Source organism: Primulina tabacum, chromosome 17 (assembly GCF_025594145.1).
Source record: "Primulina tabacum isolate GXHZ01 chromosome 17, ASM2559414v2, whole genome shotgun sequence".
NCBI classification, from domain to species: Eukaryota; Viridiplantae; Streptophyta; class Magnoliopsida; order Lamiales; family Gesneriaceae; genus Primulina; species Primulina tabacum.
The window spans coordinates 9,304,510-9,310,569 of NC_134566.1; the positions used below are offsets into that span (position 1 = coordinate 9,304,510).

The window sequence follows — 6,060 nt, forward strand, 5'->3', positions numbered from 1 at the left end:
TGTTGCGCCGCTTGATCTGGTTGGATAAGTGGGCCGTAAAAGAGTGACACCAGATCTTAACGGGTATTACTGTCTCTACTGGGGACATGGTCGACGGTAGAGAAAAGGTAAGACTGATCTCTAAGGGATATGAGACAGCATCAGCGGATAGACACGGACCTCCCTGGAGTCATGGGCCCAATAGCCAGACGCATTAGCGCACAAGTAGGTGCACTCTGCGCTGCCACAAATATAATGAAATAAAGTTGCGCCTTGTCTAACAGCTATAGCTTTTAGGCTAGTGGTAAACGCTTGATCCTAACATATTAAATAATTATGTCATAATTTTATCTACACTCAATATTCTCTTTATTTTACTAGTTCACAATTTACTCATATAAATAATTCGAATTTCAATGACATCATCTTCAAACCGTGGTAGTGGTGGAGATGAATACGTTTCCGAGTATGGTGAACATTTTGGCTACATCCCCGACTTTGATGAAGTCGAACCTGGCCACGAGGAGGAAGAAGCCATGGAACTACTCACCAAAGACGTAGGACGTCATCGTCCACCCGAGCAAGCAACACGATGTCAACGTGTCAACCTTTTTTAGTAGCTGAACATGAAGATTTTGTTGAATTTACTAATACTATTCAACTTGGTTTTCACAATATTTCTAGGCATATACTTAAGAAATATTGATTTAATATTTATAAAGAATAAAAAAAAACACTAAAATCGTATCTTTCAAATATTTCTTGTAGTTTAGTTTGACAACTGATATTTGGACTAATTTGAAATATGAATATCATATTGTTGTTATATGTCATTGGATTGATGAAATTTGTATTATGTAAAAAAGAATTTTAACGCTAGATCATTTAGAATCGTCACACAATGCATATACAATAGTTAGATATGTTTTAGATACTGTTAAAATTAATGGCATACAAAATAAAATAATGTCGATCACATTAGATAATGCGAGTGTCAATACCCTTGCGATTAAATAACTTAAAGATTCACTAAAATCGATTTTAGATGGTATTTTGTTTCATGTTAGATGTGCATGTCATATTATCAACTTATGTGTTAAATGTGCATGTGATGAACATATGTCTACTGTAATAGAAAAATTCAAAGTATGTGAGAAATTATTACAGGAAAGAAGACATGGACGTGATTGAAAAACACTAGTCGAATCAAATAGAATTAAATATAAAAAATTTCTTCTTCATGTTGAAACTATATGGAATTTTTTATATCACTTGTTTCATACTTTATTACGTTTTCAAGATTTAGTTACTTCATATTACAATAATATTACGGTATATTTTTTAATGCTGACTAACGATAATTGAAATATTTTAAGTACATTTTTTTCATCGTCAGAAATTTTTAAAGAAGCAAACGAGAAATTTTTTAGCATTAAAAAATTACAATAAGATCCAAATTTATCTAAGCCAATATATTGAGACTGTAAAGAATTTCGATGTTCTTGATTGGTGGAAAATAAATTTTCAATTTTATCCAGTGTTAACGGCAATTACAAGAGATGTCCTACCCGTTCGAAGTTCAAGTGTTGCTTTAGAATCAATATTTTTAGTATGTGGAAGAATCATTGATGCACAAATAATTAATTTAAAGCCAGAAACACTTTGCATGCTAACATGTCTATAAGATTGGTTTGCAGTCGAAAAAAGAATAGGACCGCTGGAGTAATCGATGAATTTCAAAGCTTAAGTTCCGACGAAGATCTGAAATATTCAAAATATATTTAAATAAATCGTGATAAATTTTAGATGTTCAATTGTAAAATCAATGCTTAAATTATTTTATTTTTATGATCAGTCAGTATTGTTTCAACTCAAAATACTAAATAAAAAATGTTCATCAATAAAAGTAATTTTATATTCAAAATAATAATAGTCGGACACAGAGCCCTAAATCGGTCCAAGATTCGGATTGGTTCCAAGTTCAAACTTGGAATTGGACCGGTTCGGAACCGATTTCGAACTGGTTCCGGTTCCAGCTCCACCCAATTCGGAACCGATCCAGAACCGGAACTTACAAACCGATAAGCATGCCTAACTGAAAATATGAACGATATTTATCAAAAAGGAAAATATAATTAAATAATATAATATATTCATTTCAATCTCTTTTTTTGTCTTTCTGGATAAAATACATAAAAATTTTAATCAACAGAACTCTTTTGAGTTAGCACGCAATTCCCCTTGAGTTAGAGACTCGTTTCCTCTTGAATTCAACCAAGTTAAAATCTGATGTTGTTATAACAGTGTTGTTAAAGGTGTTGCAACACAGGAAACTAGAACACTTAGCAATGTATTCAATAAGATCATAACACCAACAACAGCTAAACATCATTACTAAAAGCTAACCACAAGCATAGAAATAAGTAAACATAAAAACAGACGAAGGAGTAGTTTCATCTCCAACTCCATCGGCTATCTCGTCTGTATATTCTTCTCCTTTATCGTCCGCTTCTTCTTTCTTTTTTTTTTATGATGCTTCAACACTTCCCTTTCTGCAGCTTCCCCTATTCCCTTTTGTTACCAGAATGCACCGCCACTTCCAGAAGTTAGCGGTACTCATATATTTGATTTTCATAATACGCGATAATCTCCTTCGAATTGCTGATTTTCTTCCAGCCAAACTCAATTTGAGCCTATATATTCGTGACTTATATTTGGACGTTCATTTAGCACAGAAAACTCTAGAAATAACTAGACTGGCCTTAAATATAAATTGTAGAGAATTTATTGGCTTTCCAACCATTTTTCTCTTTGGTAATTTGAATAAGTGGTTTGTGAAATATGAGGAAAATATCAGAATTGGTCAAGTTGACCTGACAGTTGTATCATTGTTATCGACTTGATCTTGCAACCGTTATTTCATTTAAATAACATTCGAACTATTTTAAACAAATATTTTATTCCTTAATTAATTTTTTCCTTGTTGATAATATTTAGATATTTAAATATGAAATTTTGTCTTTCTAGACTAATTATATTTTCTATTGATATTTTCCTGTTAATTAATATTTTGATATTATTAATACTCATTATAATATCTTTAGATATCATATTACTATTCAAAATAGTTTATTTGCTAACAAAATTCTTGTTTTCTTATTTGTGTAGAACTTTATATAAGGAATAAACTATGGGGCAAAAAAAAAATATAAATAAGAGAGATCACGATAACAATGGTGCAAGGCTTTGGTGGTTGGTGATTGTCATGAATTGCAGGAAGAGAAAAGAATTTCGTCAGTGAAGATTTTGCGTGATCGACTCACTCTATTTGAAGTGTTGTTGTGATTGTTAGAGACACTCGAAGACAACATCCGTGTAAAGTGTTGGTTGAAGAATTATTTGTGGCTTCGGATTTCGGCAATACAACCGTTGCATCCGTGGTTTTGTTTTTGTTTATTTTTGATACAATTTACTTTTTTGACTTGTTAAGTAAGATAGTTTTTCGTAGTTTCACTACTATTGGTTTTGAAAACTATTTACAATTTTCTAGTTAATATTTTGTCATGAGTCACCGCAAAAGTTTTATACATTTGCATTATTTATTTTGTCTTATCTTATTTATTAATGTTTATTTGTGTATTTAGTTAATATATTTTGCTACATATTCTGTGGATCTGTGTTACAACAAATACACACAACACTTAAAATCTGATACATAAAATCTCAGAATTTTATGTACTTTTATGTTAAATAAATCAACTTTCACTAATCAAGCCAAACTTTAATATGACTCGCAGAAAATTGAGTTTTTTTTTAATCAGGTTTGTTCTCTAGTCATTTCGATTATTGAGTTATGAGATATTATCGAAATACAATGGCTCCCCAGATTTCCGACTTAATAAATGCTATGAAATTTTATCTACCGGAAATACCCTCACCCTAGCGGCCAATACTGGGCAAGGGGGTTTGGATAGAATAGTAGTTGCATAGGCTCCGTCTCTGATTTTCTTTCCCCGTGAATTCAAAACCAACAAATTCCTCAAATTGGTTTAGGGTTCCCTATTTTCTGATCGAGTCTTCCTAACCCGAAAATACAACGATGTCTAGCAAGCTAGGTAATTTCGAACTGTGGAATCGTCGAATCTTGTTGTATTTACCGATTTGCGTTTGTTTTCCTAGTTATTTTTGGCTGATATGCGTGCTCTCTTTCGCTTTTGATCAGGAGGAAAAGCAAAGCCTCTGAAGCAACCTAAGGCGGAAAAGAAAGAATACGACGAGGTATCGATTCTTGATTAATAAGTTTGAATCTTTAAGTTCTGTGATGCGATTGGAACTACGATAATTTTTCATATACAGAGTTAATATACATATTTTTTTAGTATGTGTTTTTTTCCCTGTTTGAATGAGAATATAAATTTAATTGAAGAGGTAATTTGCTAAAGTTTGGTGGAAATTTAATAATTTTTTAAAAAAAATCCTTGATATTTTTCAATAAATTGAGTTTCGATTGCTGCCTTGTCCAGTCCAAACAGGGAATCTCTGTTGCAGTACTTTTAGTTTCGCCCCTGCCCAGGATGTGTTTCCAAATTTGAATCTTTACATGTTAGATAATAGCTTTGGTCATTTTTACCATGGGTTTGTTAATGATGGTGATTGCCACGCTGCTATTTAAATGTAATGCTTTAAGGAATAATTATTGCTTCCCGTAATTTCTAACGATGATGATTGTATTTGTGCTTCTTTTCTTTTAATCACGGTGGCAGTTATCAGTTATTCAGGTGGCAACTTCTTCCCGCAATTCCAACATTACATTAGATCGGTGTTACTGAAGATTATAATAGTTTTATCTTCTAATTGTTGTTTGGTGTCCAATGTGCTGGGAGGAGGAGGATAAGCATCGAAACTAAATTTCCTCTTGTTTTTCTTGGGCTAAAATATATGAAAATAGTTGGATGTCATATGTAAGGAGTTGGGCATGATGAAAATATGAATGAGACGAATGTGTAAATGATTCATATATTTCATAATGATAGCTTTGTACGAACAAATCAATTACTTCTTGTTTCTTAAATAATGTCTTTTGTAATTTCTTCGCTGAAATTCTAATCCAATTATATAGTTAGATTTTTGCAATTCAATGAGCTAAAGATGCAACCTCAGTGCTATGACTGCCTTCTATGTGTATCATATTCTTGCTTGCTTAGCTTTCTACTTGCTACACGTGAATGTAAAAATTCTTTTATTCTTGCCTAAATTGTTGAAATTCGGCCAATCTCTCCCCTGTTAGGCCTCCCCTAATTACCGCGAAAAGTTATGATATTTAAGTAAAGGAAAAAACATCAGGGGGACAATTTCCTTGCCTGTGTTTCTGTTTCTCTGCAGTTTTGAAATGTCATGGATCATTTAATTTGCAGGTCGACAAGGCTAATATTCAAAAGAAGAAGGATGAAGAAAAGGTGAAGTTATCTTTCTGCAAGGACTTCTGCTTCATGTTACATGATTTGCATTGTTTCTTACCAATAATCGTTCTTGCCAGGCACTCAAGGAACTCAAGGCAAAGGCTCAGCAAAAGGGATCATTTGGAGGTTCTGGTCTTAAGAAGAGTGGTAAAAAATGAATCTCATTAGAAAACCAAACGGCTCAATGGACAAATTTTACTTCATTATGTTGTCATATTATGAATTCTAGTAATGGGTTTAAACTTGTTGGCTTTGTGTTTATGGTTGAATGGTGATTATGTGAAACCAAACTAGTCGTGAAACTTTTCAACGTAAAAATTCACATATGCAAGCATCTTGTTTGAGAAATATTGTACTTGATCAAATGTGTATGGTATGTTACTTTGTTAAAAACCTGCTATGCTGATATTGTGCAACATGATTAAGTTCCATCTCTTGTTGGAATTTTGATTTTGTATGAAGAGGAAAGAGGCTATACTATGCACTAACTCCATGTAATGCAACTGCTATAGTTGAGGCACAAAATGTGGGGGGATCAGTAAAATTTCAATTTACCTAACCCAAGGGAATTGATGAATCGATCAAACATGGCAATCTGGTTGGATTAAAACATCGATTAAAT

The 6,060-nt window shown here is 32.6% G+C and overlaps 1 long non-coding RNA gene across 1 annotated transcript; it reads left to right on the forward strand.

The window, feature by feature from the left end:
- Positions 1–3,875: 3,875 nt before the first annotated feature.
- On the forward strand, positions 3,876–5,786 carry LOC142531881 (uncharacterized). The gene is made up of 4 exons (XR_012816399.1): positions 3,876–4,094; positions 4,202–4,257; positions 5,394–5,435; positions 5,516–5,786. It is a non-coding gene; the product is annotated as an uncharacterized LOC142531881 (long non-coding RNA).
- Positions 5,787–6,060: the final 274 nt, after the last annotated feature.